This window comes from Protopterus annectens, chromosome 7.part1 (assembly GCF_019279795.1).
Source record: "Protopterus annectens isolate FY-2018-M chromosome 7.part1, PAN1.0, whole genome shotgun sequence".
Classification (NCBI taxonomy): Eukaryota; Metazoa; Chordata; order Ceratodontiformes; family Protopteridae; genus Protopterus; species Protopterus annectens.
Window position 1 is genome coordinate 226,466,719 of NC_056740.1, and position 26,995 is coordinate 226,493,713.

Consider the following 26,995-nt stretch of genomic DNA (forward strand, 5'->3'; position numbering starts at 1 on the left):
ACATAACTTTCATATATATTATTTCTCCACCTTCACAGTTTAGTGCCAAGAGGAAAGCAAAACTGCAAAGACTGTAAGCAGCCCTGATATCTGCTCTGCAAAAGCAGGTAAGGTCATGCACACAGTTTGGTTTCCATAAGATCTGACTTGATTGTAGTGCACTGAAACAGTAAGTATGGTCCTGCACCCACAATACTTTATAGCAAAAAAAAAAAAAAAGTAAAGAAATACACAATGTCCTTTCCTGTGTTAATTTGCAGTTTCACTATTCATTGCAAGACATATAAAGGTTAGAAAACACAGAGCTAGGAAATGAAAAAAAAAAACAGTTACACTAGCAGAATACTAGTGCACCCATATATATAGTGCTGTTTATGTGAGAGAAGTTAGCCTATAGCCATGTTTAATTTTCCTTTGTGTAGGAAATGGGCAGCACAGTCAAAATGGTGCAGAGACATTATTTGTAATTTCTATGCTATTAAGCTTTGAACAAAGAGAAAGAACTCCAAATTATAGTGAACATGGTGCTCCCAAGTGAGTAGCTGCACTTAGAAAAAGAGAGAGAAACAAGTGTCCCATAAAAGATACCAAATACCAAATGATCATGACCTTAAAGTGGCTGAACCAAGGTTTGAGTTGTCCTTTTCTTTCACTGTTTTTTCTCAAATGTTTGTCTTTTTCTTTCACTGTTTTTCCCTGCTAACATCCTCATTAGACAACCTAGCTGAAATGCGTTATCAGAATATATGGTATTACTGAGAAAAGTAAAACATTTTCTCCTTTACCACTTCTTTATTTTAAGTTGTCTGAACTTATAATTCTATTAACTCAGTAATTTGTAACACTGAACTATGTATTGTCTTTCTAGAGATTTGTCAGCCTCCTGCATGTAATCTTCTTCTAGGCACTGATTTTTTTTCATTACATAATCAACAGGTTCAATGGTCCAGTCTACCTTATATGAAAGAAAACTAAAATGAACTAAATAAATGCATACTCTTGTCATGAAATACCAAGCAGTCTACATGTGGGTATCTGATGATTGCTATACTCAGCTGCAAGATGGAATGTTCAAGTAGACTGCTTCAAGAGAGGTTCTCAGCCTTTATCTGGAAAGACACCTTGGCAACTAAAGAGGGACTTTTAGTTAGTTCAAAAGGAATGAATTAGTCCTTAGCTGTATACATTTTCTCAGGTTACCTATTCCCTGGAATTTATTCTGGTTAAGATATACCAGCACTGATGAAGGCATATTATTTTGCTAAACTGGATCTTGTCCTGTGTGGGACATCAGTACTACTACAGGACCAGCTGACAACATTGTGATTCTCCCCAAGATACTTACTCAAATGGATAAATCATGCTTCAGTTTGTCAAAGACCTAGAGTTATTCAGTTTGAATATTACTCCTTTGTACTTAGTTATATCTTATATACATACCTCTCTCTCTCCCCTCCCCACTCCCCTTCCCCACGTTCATCATGTGCTCCATACATAAGGTATATGCCTCTGTTAATCTAGATGACTTGTACTCTTAACTTGAAGGAGACTCACCTCTGTTATCAGACTATTCTGAATTAAGGTGTCACGATTCTGCAAGTGTAGAATGAGATAATCCTTATAGTTAGAAACACCCCCAATTTTACCCAATGTGAAGATTTTTTCATGGTTGCAACAAGAAGAAGATGAACTTTGGTTCTTGCATAATAGAGACCCTCCCCCTGCAGTTCAAGTGGGATGCTTTCAGTTTTGTTTTTCAATGGCCAAATTAAGTTTGGTCAAATTCATTATGACATGACTCGAGTGAGAAATATACTGGCATAATAGACATCCTATTCATTTCTTTTTCCACTCATTGAAGCCTTGCAGGAAAAAAGATGAGACGTACCACCAAGGCTGTCGTGAGACAAACAAGTCACGTTAAAAGCCAAATTCTTTAATACAAACAGATGAAAATCCAAGTAGCATAAACCTGTCCTAGTAAGATTTATTTGCCAGTTGAACATTATTTGGGGTTAATCAGAGTCTCGTTAATTGATGGCATGTGTGTACCCAAACAGTGAAGGCTGTGATTACTCATGATGTGCATCAGCCAAGTAGTGGTTTATCTACCCTGAACCTTGTTTTATGCTACTTGGATTTTTATCTGTTTGTATTAAAGAATTTGGCTTTTAATGTGACGTGTTTGTCTTACAACAGCCTTGGTGGTATGTCTCAACTTTTTTCCTGCATTTCTCTACTTGGTGAGACCACCTTTGGTAACATAGTGTTTTTGTTTTTATGCACTCATTGAAGCCTTGACTGGCTGCCTCGGTGCCAGTACAACTGAAACACTAAACAAAGCTGAACATGTATATATGCATGACTGTTTTTTTATTAATTAATTCCGTGCTTTCATTCTTAATTAATGCAATAATATCCAAAGTTCCAATTATATGTGGGTTCTACTTCAACTCTTAAATCCAGGGCTTAAACTATCCCTGACTACAGATCCCCAGCTGCCATTGGGAAATAAAAATTGAGATGTACTGTAACTCTTCACTGATGTTCAGGCAAACAACTTGGGAAATGCACAGACATAGGCATATACACCGTCTGGTCATCTATTGAAAAACATATGGCAAATATCCTTACATAAAGTGCGAATCCTGCCACAATGATTGATTTCCAGGATAAGATATATTTAGCCTGCTTTTCTGAGGTGAAAATGGCCATCATAATCATCCAGTTTGGCAGAGCTGAAACAGGTCTTAAAGCATTTCATGTTAAGCAAGACAGCGAGTCTGCACTGCCCACCTGTTGAAACAAATTAAGTATTATTTGAACCAAATTTAACCAATTTATTCCAAATAATAATTAAGCACACTGAGCTTGAACAATGGATAATGCCTTCAGTTTGGAAACAAGCTCTAGTTTTTATTGTCAAAAATAATAGGAAAGGATCTTACCCTTCACAACAGCTAAAAATCAGTCTCTTGTTTTAAAAGTAGATTATGGACTGTACATGACATTGTCTGCTAATTCACGTAAACATGCTGGTTTCACCTATGATTATCAAATGCAAGGTATCAGGCATATTTTGTCCTCTCTAGTGTCCTGACCCCCTTCATGAAGAACCATGTCACTGACCTGAGTAAAACTGCAGAGAAGGCTTCTGACAGGATAGAGTGGAGTTGTTTTATGGAGAACTAGAAATATTTGTATTCTCTGTAGAATATAAACAGTTCATACAAGTTGTACATATAGACAGATCCAGTAATATTAAATTAAGTCCAGAAATCTTCCTACCCTTCTGTATAAACTGAGGCACCATAAAAGGGTATACACTGGCCCTGCTATTATGTGCTTTCACATCCTACATTCAATTATATAAACAGCTGCTTCAAAAAATGTACCAGTACTCTGAGGAGTAAGCTCTTAAATGTTGCTAACCTATATGAAGGTGGTATGTTTTTGCTCTCAGTGATCCTTAAACACATTGTCTGTAGTCTGATTAATAAGTCAACACTGTATTGCAATTTCAAGTTTTAAGGTCTTTAGGTATGTTTTTTCATCTGAAACAATCCATTATAAATGCATTTTAATTTCAGTTGAAGGTGAAGGGAAGCTATAAATATTAATAGGTTCAATTGCCCTGTTGAAGACTAAGCTCTTCAACATTTAAAAGGGTAGCACTGTACTCAGTCTGTTTGCAATTAATTTCTTGGTCAAAATGTTTATCAATCAATACAGCTGAATTTGTAATTCTATTAACTCAGTGGTTTGTAATACTGAACCATGCATTGTCTTTCGAGAGTTTTCTCAGCTACCTTCTTCCAGCCAATGATTTTTTCAGTACATAATAATGTACCTGAAAATGAGTCAATGCTACAGTCTACCTTATCTGACTCTTGTCAGGGAATACCAAGTAGTCTGCATGTGGGTATCTGATGATTTCTATATTCAGCTGTAAGAAGAAATATTCAATTAGACTACTTCAAGACATGTTCTCAGTCTTCATCTTCAAAGATGCCTTGGCAACTAAACAGGGACACTTAGTTGGTTCAAAAAGAATGGATTTGTCCCGATACAAGTCAGTCATTCTTACACAGCAGATTAGCAGTCACAAAAAAAAAAAAAAACCCAGTGGGCCTACTTCATAGCCAGATGACTACAGGGCCTTTCAGCTTACCCCATGCTAACAGTTATCAAAAACTACTATTTTTCTGTTTTGATATGCCCTTTTATGAATAATGTTGTAAGTAACTGTACCATACAACTTTCCAGGCACTTCTGATTTCCAGTATAAATCTGAAAGCAATGTTGATGAGTTTATCATTTATTTGCAGTCATGTCCAACAAGGTCTCACTAACTGGACCCTGGACCACAAACACTGAATGAAAGTAGCAGCCAGTGCCGCTTTTATTGTTATGATTTTGAGAGGTCGGTTGTTTAAGATTTGGGTTCTGTTGTGGTTTGCATTGACTTCAAAGGAGTGGGAACAAGGGACTGGGGAATTTTGTTTTCTGTTTGGTTTTCTAACTCAAGGTGAATTTGTATTACAGTGTTTTCTGCAGGGAGGGGGATCAATTTTCATTTTTTGCAGTGTGTGCCCTTTATCTATGCTTCTGTAAACATGGAGTTAGTTTAATCAAAGATGGCATCTTCATAACTTTTTGTGAAAGCAGTTACATGCATGCATTTCCCTGACATATTTTCAATTTAGTGTATCAAGAAGCAGTTGATATCCCTTCCTTTCTCATGTCACCATAAACGGCTGATGAAGACCTAAGATGGCTCAGTAATATATAATTTCACTGAACTGACTTTTATTTTTAGGTTAGTTACTTAAATGTTCTCACCTTGTGGTTAACTTAAGTTTATTGCACTATTAGGAAGGCCTTTGATTTGAATACATTATCCGAAGAGAACCACAGGCTGAATAAATCTAAAAACAACTCATGATTGCATATTTATTATGTATTCTCCATTAAAATAAAAACTGAAGGAATATCCCTTTCTTTGTAGTATCCAATATGTGAAGAAATATCTAGCTGTTGGAGTGGTGGTTAAGTTTATGAGCTATAATTCTTGTAACAAAGGGTTTGATTCCCTAAGTCTCTTTTTTGCTTACTTTGTGACCTTGAGCAAGTCACTTAACCAGACATTGTACATGGGTCATCCCTAAAAAGGGAACATGTGTCTAGTGGGCCTACCCATTTAAAAAATAGGGTTATTATTATGAATGCAGAACAACTTATATTTCTGTTTTTATAACACACTAAAAAATCTTTCTGACTATCCAAAACCTTCTGGAAAGCTAAGGAAAAGTCCAGACATGAAGAAGGAGGAACTATACATAAGAGTCCTTACATTAACTCATTAACACTTCTGATCTATGGACTATCACTCCATTAGCAGCCTACTCACATCCTTACCTTCAGACGATATTCTGAAAAATCAAGTTAAAAGGCATAAGAAAAAACAATGTAACCATCAGTGGTATACAGTGATAAAGCCATGGCTACATTGCAAGTGACCTGAGTTCAAATAGTTGCTTGGGTATCTGTGGAAGATGGCAGGGGAGGATGGGAGTGAGTGGCCATTACCTGCTATCCCATCCTAGTGGGGGGAAGGCAGTTCTGGCTCTACACATAGGTCATACCTAGCAGGAGCAGTAGGTATCTGCCTTGTGGAGCTCAAGCATATCAAGCCTATGCTATGACATGCAAGTCACACTGTGAACTGAGGGAAATCTTTAGAGGGCAGATGTAGTGGAGCTTGGAAGAGCCACTCCAGCTGAAGGGGTACTTTACTGGTGGATAGAGTAGGATATCCAGCAGGACCAGCAATTCCCTACCAGCAAACTCTCATTGTGAGTGCATGAGCTCATGGGGAATTCCCAGGCAGGAAGATAGAACCATAGAACTCTTGTTTGCCTGTGAATTCCTGGCTCCCGTGACTGCAGAATGTATGTGCTGATTGGGTGCAGAAAGAGGAACCATTAAGCTCCGTTTTGCAGGGATGCAAAAAAAATAAAATAAAAGCCAAAGAACAGTAATATCAATGCTATAAAATATTTCAATGTACACAAATCTTGAATTCTATTTTGTTCTAAAGTTTCACAAACAGCTTTCATATCTTGGAAATTTCACAATGCAAATATATAGCATCATAACATTTTTGTTTAGCCAGACATTCACATAACTGAAATAAATCCACCTCTGGGTGCTTGTGTTATAAAATATTTACAGAAATATCTATTTGTATGGTTAGCTGTATAAATAACACTGAATATCTCTCAAGATGTACAACATAAGAGTGCAATTATCAATTACAGTTTTCTTCAACATCTTCTAGGTTTTAACATGATGTCATCCAACAGTTTGTAATTCACTTGGTTTTAGAAATATTCACACACATATGGAAGAATTGCGTGTCTTCATAATTACTAGCAAACCACTTGGAGCCGGAAGCTGTTGAAGACTGGGGTGGGGGTGGGGGGGTGGGCAGAGGGTGAGAGGGACACTTAGTGATCTAAAAAGGGCAATTTTTTAAAACTATTTACTACCACAGCATAGGTTTACTTGGAGGACATTTTAAGTCAGTTTCCCTTTTGGTGCTTGAATTACCATTTCCTTATCGGTCTTACCTATCCCATGGCTGACAATTGCATATTAGCCCTAGTGAGAATAAATGTGATCATACTATAGCTAATTTGGGGGGACTCATGTAAGGGATGCAGTATTTAGTGGCATGAGGGGTAATCCTGGAGTACATTTTCTATTACACATCCTTAGATGCAAGTTGCATTTGAATGTGGACAGAGATGAGATTTGCTTTACTTGAATGGATAGTCTATTCTGGAACAGTGGTAGCCACTGTGATACATATTCAGCTCTCCACAACATTCAGTTTAGATACCTGGACTAAGCATTTATTTCTGATGCCATTTGAATTGCTGATGTTCAGTAGGTCCATCTGTATTAGGTCAGAGGATGCCTTGTATGCCAGACATGTCACCTCTAAGCACTCTGTAGGATACTGAGTATAGTGATAAACCTTTGAGGTTGTCCATGCAAGACCTATTGTTTAAAACTTGTATCCTTTTAGTAAGGTATCTGTGTGGATATTCCAATTGTTGCATGGGTCTGGACAGATACATGCCAAAGTGGGAATTATACAAAATGATTGACCTAATGAGGGTTTTGTAAAGGGGAAATAACATCTCTAGATCTAGTCATAACCAATTTGTTTATAACCTGTTTTTTGCTTTTGCTAATCTGGTGCTGACAACATCAGCTTCGATATTGTTGGGCTTCGACAACGTGAAGTAGACCCAAGGACAACCGTTATGCAATAGTTTGCTTAGAGACAGGTTAACCTTTCTTAGTCCCTATACAGGAGGCAAACAGCTATTCAGTATTCTTAAAGGGCTTTTTCTGTCAAGATAGTAAATGAGCTGCCTGTGCACATCAAAGGTATGCAGAATCTTTTCTCCCTTGTTTTTTGGAACAGTATAGAACACTGAGAAATTGATGGCTTTATTCAAGGTAAATTCAGAAACAACTTTAGGCATGAATGATTAGTGATTAACACAACCCTGGCCTTGAGAAAAATCAGACATGGTTGGTCCATCAAGAGAGCTTGCAGCTCAGAGACTCACCTTGTAGATGTTAGAGCAATGAGTAAAACAGTCTTCCAAGTAATGAACTATAAATCAGCTTCAGAGGCAGGTTCAAAAGGAGTTAAGAACAATTTTTCAAGAGGAAAGTTGAGATCCCAGGGAGGATGGACTTGTGCAACACTTCTTTCATAAACTGTTTGAGCACAAAAAGAGATGAAAGAAGGGGATCTATAGGCAGATAAGCTGAGATGGTCACAAGATGCACTTTGATAGAAGCATATAACAAACCATCTCTAAGTAGCTCACATAAATATTTCAAAATCGGGTGGGGGAGACCCTTTCAGGACATGTTATTGGCTAAGTACCACCTACAAAACCCTTTCAACTTGTAATCATAAGATTTTTTAGTTATAGGTTTACTTGCCTCCTAAAATACCTGCTGCACATCCTCATGGAACAAGTGCCTAAAGGATATCAGAATAGAATCATCCTGGCTGTCAGTTTCATTGTTCTAAGTAGGGGTGCACCACTTGCACCGATGCTGTGTGAGCAGATCCTGTCTGTTTGGCAGCTTGTGGAAATTGCCATTGGCCAATTCCATTAAAAGGAAGAAACAACTTTGTCAGGGCCAAAAAGGGGTTACCACAGTGACCTTTGGCAATTCTTTCTGAATCTTTAGAAGTAACTTAAGAATCATTGGAAAGGGTGGAAACACATACAAGAGTATTCATGACCAGAGGAAAGATAGAGTGTCTGTTTTCCAAGCACAGCTGCAAGGATGTTGTGAATAGATTTTTTTGAGTTGTCTGTTTTGAAGGGAGGCAAGTAGATCTACTTGAGGTGTTCCCTACATCTGGATCAAATCCTGGAAGACCTCCACAAGGAGCGTCCACTCATGACGGTCTCTGCAGGATCTGCTTAGTCTGTCTGTCACTGTGTGTTGCTAGAATGAAATGTAGGAAGCCTGAAGAGTTAGCTCCCAGGCCATCACTGCCAACTGGCAAAGAGGGTATGACCTTCTACTCCCATGCTTCATCAGGTACAACATCATGCTAGTGTTGTCTGACACCACTAGAAGAGTACCTGGATTCATACATGATGGTGAACTGTTAAGGCATGAATAACTGCCAACATCTCTTTTGTGTTTATGTGCATTGGCATATCCTGAGGACCCCACAAGCCTTGCACTTGAACTCCTAAGGACACTGGTCCTCACGCAAAATCTGAAGAGCCTGTATGGACTGATTGGATTGCAGTACGAAGAGAGAAATGGGGTCCTGGATTCAGCGACAGTTGAGCCCTCAACCACTGCAGTTCCCATTTCACAAATCCCAGTACCAATACCTGGAAATTCAAGGGATGAAGGTGCTGGTTCCAATAATTCTTCAAGTACCATTGACATTTTCTTGTGTGTAGTCTGGCTAGTGGTATAATGAGGATCACTGATGTAAAGAGGCCTAGAATATTGAGGAAATATCTTGCTGAGGCCACATCTAGAAGAGAGAAACCTAAGAACATGTCCTGATAAGTCAGAACTTTGTTTATTGACAGGATGTGAGGAAGGAGTTTTGAGGTATAATGTGAAGCCCAGGTAGTTAAGGGAGGATATGACCTTGTCTAAGGATATCATGTACTTGGATGATACAAAATCTGCAAAACTCAGCATGTCATCTAAATAAGGAAAAATGTGGCTGCCAAGGTTTCTGCAACAGGCAGCCACTGAAGCCAGACACTTTGTGAACACTCAAGGTACAGTAGATAGACAAAAGAGTAATGCAAAAAACTGATAATGTAAGTCAGACACAGCAAATCTCAAAAATTTCCTGAAACTGGGAGCAATAGGAATATGGTAAGTGTCCTTGACATCTAGAGTCATGATGAAACAGTGGTCTGTAAGAAATGTTAGGAGTGTGTGGTATTGAATTTTGAAATGGACTGATTAATTATCAACCAATGCTGTTTAGAGATTTTACATAAATAGGGGATTTGTATGGGTTTCCATTATTATGTCTGACAAAGTTACTGAAGAAAACATACATTAAAAGTGGCATTAATGTGGAACTGAAACGTGTCCTTCTTTTAATAGCATATGGTTTATTGGAGTTGTGAATTTCACTACATTTTTCCTCCTGTGGAGTGGTCAACGTACTCTGGTCTGTGTTGATTTAATGGAATTAAATGTTAGGAATGACTATAAGGTAAGCATTTTGAATTTCAGAACTTTTACAAAGGTGGTTAGAAAGGAAAAATCAAGGACAAGTCTCCAAGAGTGCTCCTTTTTCTGGTATTAAAAAGATTCTGGAGTGGAATTCTTCGCATTTGTGTATTGTAGGCACTCATTCTATGACCCCTGTTTCTACCATGTGATGGAGCTTTGATGGTGTGAGGTATTGCCAGCTATGCCAGGAGAAGTAGGGCAGTGGATGTGCAACATATGCCAGCATAGCTAGCTGGAGTTTTGTAAAGAATTATATGTCATTTGTATATCAAACTGATTTGTACAGGTGCTATGCTGAAAATGTATTTGTAAAGTTGCTTGTGTTAAAAAATGTACCAAGAGTGGGCCCTGACTATATTGTAACCGATTAATAAAATGTATATGTTTTAACAGAAGATACTAGAAGAGAAAAAGTTCATCTCAGTCCAGCTAACTTTGAAAAATAGTTTGAAATTAAATTACCTGGTAGGCCATAAATATTGTACCTTACAGTTCTGATTACAACCAGAGATGAAATGTCTGCGAAAACAAGGACTAGGAATCCTTGTTGTATTGTTTGTAGCAGTGAACTAATTGCTACCCTGGAAGGGTGGAAGTGTTGAAATGGTTTTATGGCTTCCAGATGCTATAACACATCATAGCAAACCTCTATCTGTGTGTATAGTAACACATATGTGTGAGATTCTGGTTCAGTTTCTAGTAATGGGGCTAGTATGGGAACCAGAAATCATATGACCAGATGTGTGTGATGTCATTCTGTAATCCAGGACAAAAATAATGTATTAATACTAGATGAGACTGAAGTCTCAGGACCCTCTGTTTTTGAAACCTGACAGAGAAGGATCACTCATCTACTTCCTCTTGTCTTGCTCTAGTAAGTGACCAGGGAATAGTAATTCTTTAGATCAGTCAGGAAAATATAATGAGATTAGTTAAGTGCTGTTTTTCTGTATCTGTGTGAATCTATTAATCTGCGTTATTTTAATATTTCCTGTGATTGAAACTCTAGTGTTTATAGAAAACAGTTATTCTGTATGTTTATGTTCTTTTATTAATTATTATTAAATATATTTAAACTTTTCATTGTGGCTGGTCCTTTAGAGAATATTTTAACCTTTGAGAGTACTTATATCTATTTGGTGACTCTGTGTCTACTCCTGAAAGACTTACTGCATTGGCCAAACACTGTCATTGGTATAAGTATTAATTCCATCAATATAATTGGGTACCCTTGTAAAGTAAGAGTGCTTAAATATACAGACTTCTTGCATTGGCCGGGAATCGAACCCGGGTCAACTGCTTGGAAGTCAGCTATGCTCACCACTATACCACCAATGCTACCAAAGGTAATGACTGCAACAGTGAAACACGAAGAACATCAGCCTTATAGTAACTGGCTTCAGAGCATCTGGTGGCAGTGCAACTACTGTATAGTCTGGGAAGAAGGGGGGCATAGCTAGTCAATCGGTGCCAGCCTTTCCCAGGTGTGTGTGTGTGTGTGTGTGTGTGTGTGTGTGTGTGTGTGTGTGTGTGTGTGTGTGTGTCTGTGTGTGTGTGTGCACGTGACTGTGTGTGTGTGTGTGTGTGTATGTGTGTGTGTGTGTGTGTGTGTGTGTGTTCATAGGATCATAGGTAGGTATTAGGCTATCTGCCCGAAGGCATTTATAAGCCTAGCCAGAATGTGTTGGCTTTCGCTGCCCCCTTAGATTAGTTCCCTGTGCCTCTATCCAGCAGAGCCACTGAAGTGATCCTCGGGGTAAACTTTCTGTTTCCCATCCACTCGTCAAGGTTTCTCTTGAAGAGTGTTAGCGAGGAGCTCTGCCTAATGTAGATTGGAATCTCGTTCCAAAGCATGGGAAGTCTCTATGACAGGGATCTATCCCTCCAGCACATCCTATTTATTGTTGTGGTGAGGTTTAGATCCCTAGAGCATGTGGCTCGAGGGGGTAAGCTTTTCTTTAGGAGGAGCATATCGATCAGTTCTGGGTTGGACATGGCCTTGTATGTCAGACAGAGATCACCTCTGAGTAGGTGGTATGCAACCGAGTACAGCTGGAGTTTCTTCAGTCAAGCTGCATAGGGCATCTGTTTGAGGCCAGTGATCCTCTTGGTGAGATACTTCTGTGGTCTTTCCAGCTGTTGCAGGTGTCTTGTAAGATACATCCCAAAAGGGGTGTTGTACTCTATGATGAGTCTGATGAGCGATGAGTAGAGGGGCACAATGACCTCTTTTGATCTAGATGCGAACCCTTTTGTGATAAGGTGTAAGGCAGAAGGATTTTCTAACCACTTTGGCAATGTGATTATCAAAGGAGAGTTACTATCTACTTGGGTCCCCAGATCCCTTATTACGTCTTCCGTATTTAGGGAACTACCACCTATGTGGTAGTTTGTGGGTACTTTGTTTTTTCCAAAGGGGATGGCTACGCACTTTTTGGCATTTAGCTTGAGGCCATGATTTTGACACCAGGTGTCCATCTCAGTGAGACCCTTTTGGAGGATGTCTGTGTCAGCAAGAGAGTTAATTATAGCCCCTAGTTTGCAGTTCTCTGTGAACTTGGTCAGCCATAGTCCTCCTGTGCTTGCCTGTATCTCTGAGAAGTACATGCCGAACAGGAGGGGTCCTAGGACTAAGCCCTGGGGGATGCCACTTGTAACTGGTTTAGAGTAAGACCTAGCTCCTGCAACTCTTACCATGTGGGTTCTGTCCGTGAGCCAGTTGGCAACCCACCTTGTGACGTAGGGGTTTATGTTCAGACTGGTGAACTTGTCTATAATACCAGAATGGGGAATGGTGTCAAAGACCTTTGCGAGGTCTAGGTAGGCTGTGTGTACCACCTTTCCCCTCGTCTATAGCCTTGGTAACTGTCTCAAAGAAGTCCACCAGGTTTAGGAGGCATGATCTGCCCTTAACAAAGCCGAACTGCGTAGGGTCCAGGGTTTGGAGGTTCCCAATGTCTCTGTTAATGAGTTTCACGATGATGTGCTCCATAGCCTTGCAGACCAAGCTAGTCAGGCTTATAGGGTGATAGTTCCTGAGGTCTGTTGTGGCTCCACCTTTGTAGAGTGGAATAACCATTGCTGTGTGCCACTCTATGGGTACATAACCTGTGGAGAGGCTGAGTTTGAACAGTGTGTTTAGGTGAGGGGTTAGTTCGTCTTTGAGCTCGTGTAGGATGCAGCCTGGGACTCTGTCCAGTCCCATTGATGCTGTGTTTTTGGCTTTGGAGATGGCTGTTTTAACCTGAGTGTCTGTGATTTCAGGAGCTCTACATTCTTCTGGTATGGTTATGGGCCATTTTGGGGGTGAGAGGGGGGTGAAGTTTGCACTGAACCTGTCTGTCAGGATGTTGGCAATATCGGTCGGTTCAGTGTATTTTGTACCATTCTGCACTAACTCCAAGCAGATCTGAGAATTGCCACTTAGATTCTTGACATAGCTAAAGAATTCCTTGTGGCTATCTTTGGAGTCCTTGGCAATTTTCTTTCGAAACTCACCTTGGATGATTTTATGAGGGATCGTAGTTTCTTGCTGATACTGATCAGGGATGTCTTCCCTTCTTGGGATTTTACTCTTTTCTGTACTAGTTTCCTCCTTCTATTGTACAGCTTGTTTATGGCAGAAGTCCACCAGACTGGTTTCCTTTTCTTGGTCGAGTGAGTCTTAGTTTTGCTTGGGATAGCACGATCCATGCATTTTTGTAGGTGCCCATAGAATGCATTAGTAAAGGATTTTGCAGCTTGGACAATGTTATCCTTTAGCATGGGGGCTTTGAAACTTTCCACCTCGGTCTTAAGTAATGTGAAGTTTGCTTTTGAAAAGTTTTTCATGGTGGTTTCCTTGTCTAGGGGTGGGGGCGGAATGTGCATATCCAAAGTGATTTGTTTATGGTCAGATCTAACCAGTGAGGAGTTGACCTCCGGTGTGGCGCACCGGTCGCCCATGTTGGTGATGACCAGGTCCAATATGTTGTCACCTCTGGTGGGAGTGTTGACCAGTTGATCCAGGGCATTTGAGTTTATAAATTCTAGGAAATGTTGGGCAAGGGAGTTAGTACTTGAGCAGTTCTCCCAATGAATGTTTGGGTAACTGAAATCACCCAATATTAGGGTGTTTGGTAGAACCTTTATATTTCCCAGTGTTTCCAGAAATGCAGAATGGGGGTCCTGGGACATGGTGGGTGATCTGTAGCAAGCTACAATTTGAATTGCAGTTTTGCCCATTGTTAGTTGCATGTGGATGATCTCTGAAGCACCATGCTGTGCCACTAACCTGGAGGTGTGGGTATCCTTGATGAATATGGATACACCCCCGCCTTTTGTATTTCGGTCCGGGTTCTGTGGCTGAAATGTATGGTATGAGTTGTAGCCTGGTAGTGCTGGGGTGCTCTCTGGAGCCTTAAACCAGGTTTCTGTTACTGCACATATATCGATTTTCTCCATACTGAGGAGTACCATGAGTGCATGCATTTTGAGGTTTAGACTTCTGGCATTGAGTAGCATCACCCTCCGTTTTTTGTTACTTGTGCTATTCATGGTGGTGGGTTTGTCTTTTGAGCCTTGCCTAAAAAAGGCACTATGGGGGTGGCAAGAGCCTTGGGCAGTATTTAAAAGTGTAAGGGTAACAGGTGCAAGCTGTCTCTAGTGAAGCAGCGTGGCTTGTCGAGCATGTCATTCCAGGCGGACAGACACTGGATCCCCTTTGAATGACACCAGAAACTTAGCCAGTTGTTGAAATTGATAATTTTTTTCTTTATACTGTGGTATCATTCTTGGTGAGGGCAGGATGCTACTGAGGGTCAGGGTCATACCGGCCTGGGCTACAAGATCAGAGAGCTCTTCCATGTCTCTTTTCATGTAGTCTAGGGAGGTACAGCTCAGGTCATTCACACCAACATGGACAATGACAGATTCGTATTTGTACTTGTTCTGGAGTGACCTGAGTGCTTGTGTTTTGTGACGGATCCTGGCACCAGACAGGCAGCTAACAGTAACCTTCTCCTTATTCAGCCTAGTGAGTGGGATGTCAGTGTGCCTGACTATAGAGTCACCTTTTACTAGTATGTTGGGTATGTTATTTTGCCTTAAGGGCTGTGATTGCATGGCACACTGGTTTTGTGAAGTATGTGTTTCATGATTTGTGTTGGGGGGTGGAGATTGCATGGATGTCTGCTTTGGAGGTCTCAATTGCTTTTGCAGATTTTTATTTAGAGCCTCTGAGTATGTTTTCATGTATTTATGTGTGTTTTTTGCTGGTGCTGGTTTAATGGGTCTATGTGAGACTGGTGGTGTGATGCAAGTATTTCCCTTCTCCTCTTGACTGTCTGATCCAGCCTTGGGTTGAGAGAGCTTAGCCTCCAGTTTGGCTGTATAATTGCATCTCTCACATGTATTAGTGTTTGGTGGTAGAAGGAGAGGGTTGTCTGTGTACATGAGGCAGTTGTAACATTGCCTCAAAATGCCCAGATTCACCAGTTGGACTGGATAGTACGCCTAAAACTGCCCTTTGGACATGCCTGGATTGGTACAGTGAACTGTTTTACTGAATGGCTGGTAAGGCTGACTAGAGAGCCTTGTCCTTCTTTACAGTATAGGAGGGTTTGGTGGTAGGGTTTATAAGTGCTTGCTATGAGTTTTTGTGTGTGTGTGTGTGTGTGTGTGTGTGTGTGTGTGTGTGTGTGTGTGTGTGTGTGTGTGTGTGTGTGTGTGTTTGTGTGTGTCAGCTGCTTGCAACAGGGACATGAAGCACTGGTTTCACAGGCAGAGTGCTAGAGGACTTGGCTTGGACACTTGGCTGAGGACTCAGCTCTACAGCTGTGCCAGTGGGGAATCTTACTAGGGACTTGCAGAGAGACAGAGAGAGAAACCCAGACCCCAGGCTGAGTGTGTCCCCTGTGTGCTTTTAAGGGAAATTGTGCTTGATACAGAGACCTGCATCTGGAAATACTTTGTGTATCTATTTTTGTTCCAAGTGAACGTCCCTTTCCAGTGTCAGTGTTGAGGATTAAGGCTCCATGATTACTGGTCCAGAGAGGGGATGTCACAGGAACACTGGAGGAAAGAGTTCTATCTGGTTTGGCAGGAGAGTGTTAATTCCCATGACACAGAGAAGATTTTCTCTTCACTGCTAAGTGTATCCTCTCCAAACTATTCTTAAAACCTGTTTGCCTGAAACTATTTGCATCCAGAAGGCAGGGTTAAGAGAGAAGCTGGTGAAGGAGGAAGAAAAGAAACGGCAGGAGGGTTAGGGTTGCTTTGTGACTTGGCATAGTCATTACTTTGCATGGGGTTTATCCTTTTTCAGAAAGGAACTCCTCTAGTTTGCTATCATTCTGCCATTTCCTTTTGGATCCCTGATTTTTGTTTGGCTCAGAATTTTCTTTGTTCTGGTCCTTGCAGGCGGATGTCTTGTTTGGGGAGAACTTGGGTACAGTTATTTATTTATTTTATATTTGTTGACTGGGTTTGTCCGACTGGACTACAAATGCCCATTTTCAGCGGAGGCCAGAGGAGAAAAGCTCCAACAGAAAATAGAAATTTTACATACTGAATACATATAGAAATACATTCATCAGTACCACAGATTATTGCATTACAGTGCCACACATTACATTCATCAGTACCACACATTATTGCATCACAGTGTCATACATTAAACTGTGGCAAATGAAATACATTTATCAGAGGGATACATTCATAATTACATATTATATACATAATAGTGCAATAGTTACATTGCTGAAATAATGAAACATACTAGATGCCCCATGCTTTCATTTGTCTTCCCTGTCATCCCACTGTTTGAAAATCTGTGTAACACAGAGCTTAAATACAAATTCAGAACTTAAAGATGCATTAAAAATTTCAGTTTTGAAATCATCAGAGAAGTTCTGATTACATAACCAAGCATACCATCTTAATAAAACAGAATTTCTCGAGAGTGCATCTGCATATTAAAGCACACCTCTCAAAGCATGTTTCAAAGCTTGAGTCATATAAGAAACAATATCATTCATATAAGACTTTTGTTCTGCGGCTAAGGATGTAGCAAAATTATCCAAACTGTGTGCACAGTGTAAAATAAATTTCCACATATCTCCTTGATAATTTAACATTTTAAAGGCTAGATTACTAGAAAGCAACATCTTTTTACCCTGAAGATCTAACATTTTTTTTTCTTTATCAGGGTGCATTGGATTAGATGAAGCTAAAGATTTTTTATTTGAGCAGGCAGCTGGGGAAACCACAGCTGGGTCAGCAGTCAAATGAGAAAAGAGAACTGTCATATCTGAGAAGACCCTACATTTTCTCAGATGCTTTGTAGGGACTGCTGGAATACATACAGGTGTCCCACATGCAGCTTCATAAACATCTTCCATGGCCAGTAAGAGAGGGTCATTAGCAAAAGAATTGGGCATCTCATCCTCAATAAGGTCTTATAAACTTCCTAGCTCTGGGTAGTTCCTGACTGCTCCCAAGCAAAAACATCACTAAATCTAGCAATCATCTTAGGAAAAGGGAACAACTGTTTGGACTTGAGCTCAGCTTCATCTTATTAAGAATAAAACTGACTGCCTCAGCGTCAGTTAGAACATCACCATTGTCCTCATCAGATTCCTCATTATTAAAACAACACAAAGGTCTTTAGCCAGAATAGCACTACAGCCATGTATTGGAACATGATCACCAGAATTAGCTGTTTGCAGAACACACTTAGCCAAGGAAAACCATATCATCCTTATAAACAGCTGTAATCTAATTATCAGCTGTATGATAAAAATTATGTTTCTTTTTCTTGTGAACTTCACTACTAGTTAAAATATCTGGGGTCAAGAGTATTATGTCTGACAAGGGATTTCTTACCCAGGACTACTCCTGCATCTAAAGGGGTTGTTTGCCCCATACCTACGGCAGGTACTAGAGCAACTCCAGACGATGTATCTAACCCCCATTCCACAGTGGCTGGCAAAGCTACACTACAGGGAGCTAGGGAAAAAGGTAAGTAGTTTGTGGTTGAGCAGTGGCCCTGGCAGAATCACTAATTCTAAGCTGAGGCATATTTTCATTTTTTTTTCAGGTGCAACTAGATTTGAATTGGGGTAACAGAATGAGGATCCATCAAGTCAGGGGAGATATAACAGCAGCCAGAGTAATAAACTGGCAGTATTGAATAATGTACCACAATAAACACTTTATGTTTCTAGCAATAAGTATGTCACCACACAACTAAACTCTGTTAAACTGTGCTATTATCACAAAAAATAAATAAAACAGTTTGAAGTGTATTCTTAATTATTTTACAACTGACAGACATTGTAGAATCTGCAGAACACAAAGTCCAAACAACAAAGCAACCAGTGTGACAAACCAGTGTTAAAAATTATCTCCACACACTTTAATCATGCTAAATTGCCAGAAAAATAATAATTTAAAAGCAACTTAAACTACATTTTCTTGTCAAAGAGAGAGAGAGAGAGAGAGAGAGAGAGAGAGAGAGAAAGAGCAACATCTCCACAGTACATTAAACTAACTTCAGTCATGGTAAAATTGCGACCCTATGTTAAAAATACACACAGAGCAGTTAGATATATATATATATATATATATATGGAAACACTTTATAACCTCGAATTACAGAAATGTCAAATTTCAGTATCTCGAGACTATAAAGCCAAATGTTAAAAATAGCAAAAGGTCATACTCGCGAACTCGAATATATGTCGAATTCGCGGTTATGACCTTACACTGCGTAATGTCCGGGATTGTGTTTTGATGGTGCGCGGTGCCGTGTGCGGATGTAGGTGTTATGTCAGGCAAGTGTTTTCTAAGGGTTTTGAGTGGTAGTTAGAGTGTGTGTGAGTGTGCTGATGTGTTTGATGTGTGTGTGAGGGGTCGGAGAATGTGCGTGTGTGAGTTGGCTTTTGTTTTGTGTTTGTGCGATCTCAGAGTTAGTATATATAAGAAGGGGGGGTGTGGGGGGCGCAGGGGGGCTTGCCCCCTGCTTATGTGTGTATGAGTTGTGTATGTGTGTTGTTTTGTTTGTTTATGTTGTGATGTGGGTGTTGTGGTGTATGTGTGGTATAGTGTGTGTGTTTTTTTCGGTGTTGTGAATTTCGCGGGTTTTTTTGTGTCGATGTTTTGTGGATTCGGTTTTATAGTCTCGAGATACTGAAATTCGATATTTCAGTATTTCGAGGTTATAAAGTGAATCCATATATATATATATATATATATATATATATATATATATATATATATATATAGTAAATAATCAAAGTTCTGTAAACTTTTCCTGTCAAAAGATGAAATAAAGCAGAGCAACAACAGTTAAGACAGACCTCTGGCGTCTAACAGCACACATATGCACTGATCTTCTGAGAGAAATACTGAAAGTTTGCTCAGAAACAGTAAAAACAAGCATTTGTCAAAGATAGATGCCAAATAAACACTGCTACAAGCAGAAGCGCCCATAATAATTACTGTAAACTTGGAGAGAAATAAAATATTAAATGAATATTTTTAAATAAGCATAAACATAGAAAGAGAATAATAATAAAATGAGAGGAAGGGGGTCTCCAAATGTGGCTTATCTATGCAGCAAGCTGAGAAAATCAGCACCGGGTCCTGTGAAGAGCCAATGGCTTTCTTTGGATGGCAGAAAAAGACTGAACACTCACTTTGTGTCACAGCTGAAGGCTTCCATCAAAACAAATGCTCACCCAATTAGTTGTCACAGGAAGAGAGAGGGAGGGGAGTCTGAGCTTTTGAAAGTGGGCCAGTACTGGGTTACCTTGGCAGATAACCCAAAATGCTACCGAGGAAGTGGGAGTGATGCACATTCATAGATAAATTACTTATCTCCAACTAATTGACTAAACTCCGTTTTACAAATAACACTTGAACTTGTTCTATTCTTACAGCAGAACTCTCACTCTAACATTGGTTACAATAAAGAAACAATTTAAGAAAACTAAAAAAGAAAAAAAAGATCATAGAAGTTAAAATGGCTGGGGGGCATCTATGGATCTGCTTTATTAGTTTTCTCCCTTGTTTCTGCTTAAACTCTTTTCTTTTGGTCTTAGTATGGCTCTAACCATTCCCTCCATGGGAGAATATCTGTTCATATATCACTGTGCAGTAACTTGTACAACCAGCAAACCTTCCACTTCATGGTAATTTCTCCTTAGATGCATTTGGTTTTATAAACAGGAGGTTCTTTCTTTTTCCATAATTATGTTGTAACTATTTGAGCTAACAGTAATGCTTTTTGATATTTTGCCAACCCCCCATTTCCCAATAAACCCAATAAGAATAGCATGGGTGTCAACTCCAACTGTTAGCTGAACTACACTAGTATCCTTAGAATCATTTAAATGTGACAGTCACAAAGACTATGCCACTATGTTCTCAGAGTCCAATGAAAACCACCATAAAACTCCCATGAGCAGTTTAGAAACACTAACTTTATCTTCTTTGGAGTATAAAAGTACTTATCCAAGAGAATATTCTAAATGTCTACAAATGTAAGGCACACATTGGGAGAACATTCAAATTCACCCACTGTTTAGCAATTAAAATTTTTCCTTAATCTCTTTAAAACTTGCTGCTTAACCAAATGTTTAAATTCCACTAGTCTTCTAAATGTATAAATGTTTCCTATCAGTTTTGTACCAAGACTGGTCATATTATTTTACTCTATTTGGGCTGGTCAGACCTTCTTCCTAAGCTTGTTATGTTCTGCTGTTATGGTGCCATACAGCAAAAATGTTCTATCAAAAATTAGGCAAAACTACAGAATGCTGCAGGCCCTAGAAAATTATCTTGTTTATTTACTTTGGAACACTAATCCAACAACTACAGAGGAAAATTCATCCTCTTCAGTATCAAAAGTCTAACCATGGGAGTGGCCACCAACAATCTCCAGGTCTCCATTGCCATATGGCTAAGTAACCAATTTTGAGTTTTCCAAGCGTGTTTTAACATCTCTACATCTTTCTTTTTAACTAACTTGAAAACATTCTACAGTCAGGTCAGTCCCTTTACTTAGTAACCAGACTGTCCACATCTCCTTCCATTTTGAAATGTATGGTTTAGTCTGACACATGTAAAACGGTTTCAGCTGTTCAGCTCTCCAGTAATAACAAGAGTTCTAGAAACCCAATGATACTTCATTCTTTAGGCAGCATCAACATTTCCTGGGCCACTCTCTGGTTCTCTTTGCCACAGATCAAAGCCAGTAATAATTTATTTTAATTACTGAAAAAAACACTTTCTTTTGTTAGGGGGATTGCTTAAAACACATAAAGCAAGATGATGACTTTAAACTGCTCTGCTGCCTGCACTTTTGATTCAGTTTCAAATCCATTACGTTTCACCTCTTTAGAAATTGTCTGCAACTTCCTAACAACTTCTTTTAAATTATACTGACTGTTCTCTCAGTGTTGGTGCTATATGCATTCCCAAATACTTGACCTCTTCACAACCCTAAAACTGGGGTAGTTTTATATTTATTTATTTATTAACCGGGAAAGTCTGACTTGGAACAAAGCCAATTTTCAGCAGAGGCCCAGGGAGAAATGCTCCAGATGCATGTCTTTGTGATGTGGGAGGAAACAGGAGCAAACCCACACGAATGTAGGGAGGACATGTAGCCTCCACACAGAAGGTACCCCAGCCGAGAATTGAACCAAAGAACCTCTTGCTGTGAGGCAACAATGCTACCGCTGCACCACTGCGCCATCCTATTAACCTCTGTGAATGGAATCAGGTGATTTTGTTGTTAGTTGTGGCTTGCTAATATTGATTTTATATCCTAAAGTGGTGTCAAATGTTGTCCACATTCCAATTATGGGTTCAGATCACATTCTGGGGTAACTCAAATGTACTAATATGTCATAAGTATATTAGGCCAGCCTTGGTTGCAGCCCCCCTCCCCTCGGAACACTGAACTGTCTTATAGTAGGCACACACAGTACTGTTGCCAATGGTTTCAAATAAAGAGCAAACAAACAGAAGTGTGTAAGCATCCCTAATGAGTACTCCTGTCCAGACATAACCCCAGCTGTAATTCAGTATTTATCCTCAGCCACACTGAGGCCCCCGGTACATACTTCCCAACAATCTGATGAAATTCAATGGGAAATTAAATTGCTCTGAATATAAAGTAAATATGATAAAAACCACAAAGAGTGCCACAAATCCTCAAAAAAACACCAAGTAAAGTAAGTATGCCCAGTCCACTCTACAAAAAGCCTTTTTTGCATCCAGCTTGATCAGCAGAACGTCAACCCCATTTCTCTCAGCTTCTTATATAATAACTAGTTTTCATTATGTTATTGAATCTCTGCCTTCCATGAATGAACTCTGACTGATCAAGGCATATCAAAATGGGCCAGCTTGGACAACTAACATGGTCATAAGGACCTTAAAGTCTTGATTCAAAATTGATATGGGTCTACAGGAACTTGGCAAAGTAGGATCCTTTCAAGCTTGCCCCTAAGAGGGTAGGATCTACTGAGTTTCATTATCAGATCACTGAATTTACTTTTATAGTCTACCTGAATAATATGCTATGAATATTTATTCATTTCCTACTGATTCTTATCATAACTCAGGTACCAGATTCTTTTATTTTCAGAAAAAGTTTTCTCCATCACCTGCTGCCTCAATTTTATCCCAAAACACCTTTGTGGCCAAGGCATATCCTCCAGCAAAATTTTCTTCAAAGCACCCTTCTTAAAAAATTATAGCCTGTTGTACCAACTTTTGTATCCCTCTCTTCTCCTTTTCAGTGTCTACCTCCAGCCCTTATACTCCTCTTTATCTATGCCTAGTTTAGGTTGAAAACCATGCATACCTTTCCCTTAGCCAAATACAATTATATCTCCTTATTTTACTGACATATTCCATCAAATCTTCAAGTTTAGGACTTGTTCTAGTAATCGGGGCATTCATGGAATGTGAAATCAGGGGGGCAGTAATGATGGTGAGTGAAATGGAGTTCACTGTAAATTTGTTGGATAAGCTCTCCACTATTACTTTGGGATCTAAATGGGTGGTATAATTGTGAGACACTTCTGGATAATGATGGGTACTGTTCTGCTACCTTTCTTGCACAGATTAAAATACAATGTATAATTACTTTTTTGTATCCATGACCATTTTAAGTGGATAATCAGCTCTGTATTTTCTGATTGCTGCCTTAAGTTCTTTGCTAGGATTTTTGAACACCATCTTGTGAGGATAAGTTTGTGACTGCCTAAAGAATTTAGCACTTTCATCCTTTTGTAGTAGTGTTTATTTATGAAAGTGTTTTGCCATTTTTTTTTAAATTTCCACCAGTATTTGGTACTGGTAGGTATTGCTTTCTCTATACAAATGTTTAGGCAATAGAATAATTCAGAAGTAAATTATTTGATTCTATTTATAGGGTCAGTTTATGTGAGGATGTAGTAGAAATTATTTAGGTCACTAAGCAACTGCAGGAAATTTGCTTTTGAGAAGTCTCTAAATATTTACTTATTTATTTGTTTGTGGGTATATATGAACATTGACAATCTGTGATCTGATATGATGATGGAAGATGATACCAGTGGAGTTATACAACAAGGGGAAATATTAGTTAAGACAAAATTCAAGATACCGTGGGTTTACTATCATAAGTATGAAATGTAGTTGGCTGAAATGCAGTAACATCTACTTGGAAAACCAAAAACAGAGTGTACTGACGTGCAAAATGTCGAATCCGTATATTAATATGCGAATTCAACCTTACTCGACATTAACAGAATGCAGTCCTACACTGTACCAAACATAATGTGAGGATTTTGCAGAGGGGGCAAGCGCCCCTGCACCTCCTCTGAGGGGCGACATCCCCCACACTCCCTGCAAAATACATACTCCAACTCTGAGATTGCACTACAGTGGGGAAAAGGGTAAATTTCCTGATCCCCACTGTATCGCGATCTCTAGATCAATGACCGACGTCATCTTTGCGAATGCACTGAGCATTCTCTGAAATGGAATTTGCACAAGGGAAGGATCAGCAACATGGGTTGGCCAAATGTCATTCAACAGCTCGTGGTCTCTATAACTTCCCTCGGCAATTTAAATGTATACTGATACTGTGTCCCTTACTAGGGATGTATACCATTCTGTTCTAGGTATTTCATATTTGGAAATGTTGAACAGGCTTTTCATTTGTTGTATATGTGAGACAGTTTACCGAAAGGCAACTGAGGTTACCTACAATAAACATATGAAAATATAAACACGTCAACTATGCTATTAGGGTAGCTATCACAATTTGTGGGGGACAAGAAAAATGATCTATAGCTGGCATTGAAATTGCATTTGATTTTGTTTATGGTAACTTGGATTTCCAAAATATCCGCATTAGGGTAATAAGGAATCCACTGTGATGTGAATGGGTCTCTGACAATGACTGATACTCTCTCATGTTTGCCCATATATCTGCATGGATTATAGGAGTTAAACTTATGAACAGAGGGGATGCATCCATTGCAATGAAAAATGAAGTTATGTACTCACCATAACGTTGCATCTGAGTAGTTCTACTTCATTTGTCTTCAACCTGTGGGTCTTTGGATCACTTCGGATAAAACAGGGTCGCATTTTCCAGCTATGGCTCCGAGCTCCAAGCACCTCCCCTTACCCATAATGCCTCCCTGTCTCCCTTCTCCCTTCAGATCAAGTTTTCTGCCTAATAGGAACAGACACCCAACCAAATACCACCTTATCTACCAAAATAACCAACAGGCCCAACGTTAGCCTAAACAAAGGCAAGGATCCCAACAGTAACAATCAGAAAAATATATCATATCCTGAAGATAAGGTCAGGGGGAAGGAGGGAGGGACGGGCTGAAGACAAATGAAGTAGAACTACTCAGATGGAACGTTATGGTGAGTACATATATTCTTTATCTGAAGTAGTTTACTTAATTTGCTCTTCAACCTGTGGGACAGAGTCCCCAGCTACCTAGTTCTTGGGTGGCCCTCATGGAAGGATGTTCTGGAGCACCACAGTACCAAAGGATGCTCTACTCCTAGAGACAATGTCTAATTTGTAATGCGAGATAAAGGTGCTAGATGAAGCCCAAGTGGCAGCTAAACAAATGTCATCCAAAGATACTCTAGACCAAAAGGCCACTGATGTAGCCATAGATCGGGTCGAATGAGCCTTCACTTTTCCTGGTAGAGGCATACCCCTCTCTGAGTAAGCTCGGCCAATGCATTGTGAAATCCAGTGAGCAATTGTCACTTTTGAGACTGCTTTACCAAAGAAGGTCTTGGCATAAGACACAAAAAGTTGATCAGACTTGTGGAAAGGTTTGGTCCTGTGAAGGTAAAACCTCAATTGTCTATGCACATTGAGCAAATGCAATTTATATTCCTCTTTGTTTTGGTAGTTAGAAAAAAAAGACTGGCAAGTTTATAGTCTGATTAATATTGGCTTCCGAAGCGACACCCTATCTTTATGGAAAATCAAGTAGGGCACTTTGATTAAAGCCAACAAAGACATATTAATCCTCACATGAAAATTAGATATGGCAGCCAGCTGAACCTTGACAGTAGAAGAACTGGTGCCCTGCTGAAAAACGCTAGCCAGAAAATCTAGAACTGCCGACAGAGGTGCCATAAAAGGATCCAAGGACCGCTGAGTGGCCCATATAGAAAAACGCTTCCATTTACTATGATACACTTTCCAGGTAGAAGATTTGTGAGCCACTACCAGGATGGACTTAACAGGGGATGACAAACTGGGAGTTCTAATAATCATGGGAACCAGAGCAGCCAAGCTGTGAGCTTTAGACTGTCTAGATCTGGATGTGGAATCCCTGAAGGGTGCAAGATAAGATCTGGAACTGGATCCAGAGTCCATGGTGGAACAACTAGATGAGACCTGAGTAAGGGAAACCAAACCTGTCAAGGCCAGTATGGGGCAATGAGGATCACAGTGCTCCCCAGCCTGTGAGCTTTCTGCAGAAACTTCGACATGAGGGGAAGAGGAGGATATGTGTAAAGAAGACTGGGAGGCCAAGCATGAATCAGAGCGTCTCTGGGGGTTTCCCCAGGGGGGGGGATTCAGAGCAAAAAATTCACTGCACTTCGCGTTGGAAGGAGATGCGAAGAGATCAGAGCAAGGATGACCCCACTCTTGAAAGATCTGTTCCACTACTGAAGGATTCAGAGACCACTTGTAAGGCATCAGGATAGATCTGCTGAGCCTGTCCCCTAGAATGTTGGACCATCCCAGAATGTGCATTGCCACCAGAAAATAGCCGGTAGAGATCACCCATTCCCACACTCTCATAGCTTCTCGACACAGGGGATAAGATCTTGTTCCTTCCTGTTTGTTAATATACCAGACCACTGACATATTGTCCATCTGAATTGCAATTGTTGCTAGAGGGAGATGAGCATAAAGGGTCTGCAACACAAGAAGAACCACTCTCATCTCTAGAACATTGATATACAGATAGTCTCGGAAGGGGACCATGTGCCTTGGACTGTCCTTCCCAAACAGTGTCCCCCCCACCCCAGTAGGGAGGCATCTGTGGTCACTGTGGTCTTGGGAAAGGCAGGTTGAAATGGGAGTCCCTTAAGGAGATCCGGAGACTGAATCCACCACCAAAGGGAGTCCCGGCATGCTTTCCGGAAAGGACAATGGGAGGTATAACAGAGACCACTGAATAGCCAGTGTCCACTGTAGTACTCTCATATGGAGATGTGCCATAGGAAGAAGAGTGATTGTGGCCGCCATAGAACCTAATGCCTGCAACACTGCTTCGGCTGATGGAGATTGAGTCTGAAGAATGTGTAGGATGTGCAACCTCAGATTCGCAACCTGTCTGACATGAGGAACACCCTCATTTGTATTGTGTCCAGCCATGCCTCGATGAAGTCCAACACCTGAATCGGGAGTAAGGCAGATTTGTCCATATTGATTGTGATGCCCAACTTGTTGGCTAGCCAAAGAAAGGAGTCCCTGGCTTGACAAAGTAGATGCTCTGAAGGGGCAGTAAAGAGCCAGTTGTCCAGGTACAGAAAGACCTGAATGCCCTGAAGCCTCAGGTGAGCTGCTACTACTGCCATTACTTTGGTAAACACCCAGGGGGCTCTGGTGAGAACAAAGGGAAGGGCTCAAAAT

The 26,995-nt window shown here is 40.1% G+C and overlaps 1 protein-coding gene and 1 non-coding gene across 2 annotated transcripts in view; both read right to left on the bottom strand.

The window, feature by feature from the left end:
• Positions 1 to 26,995, bottom strand: part of PLEKHO2 (pleckstrin homology domain containing O2) — a 1,330,687-nt gene that overhangs the window by 611,449 nt on the left and 692,243 nt on the right. The gene's annotated exons all lie outside the window — the stretch shown is intronic.
• Positions 11,092 to 11,163, bottom strand: TRNAG-UCC. The gene has a single exon. It is a non-coding gene; the product is annotated as a tRNA-Gly (tRNA).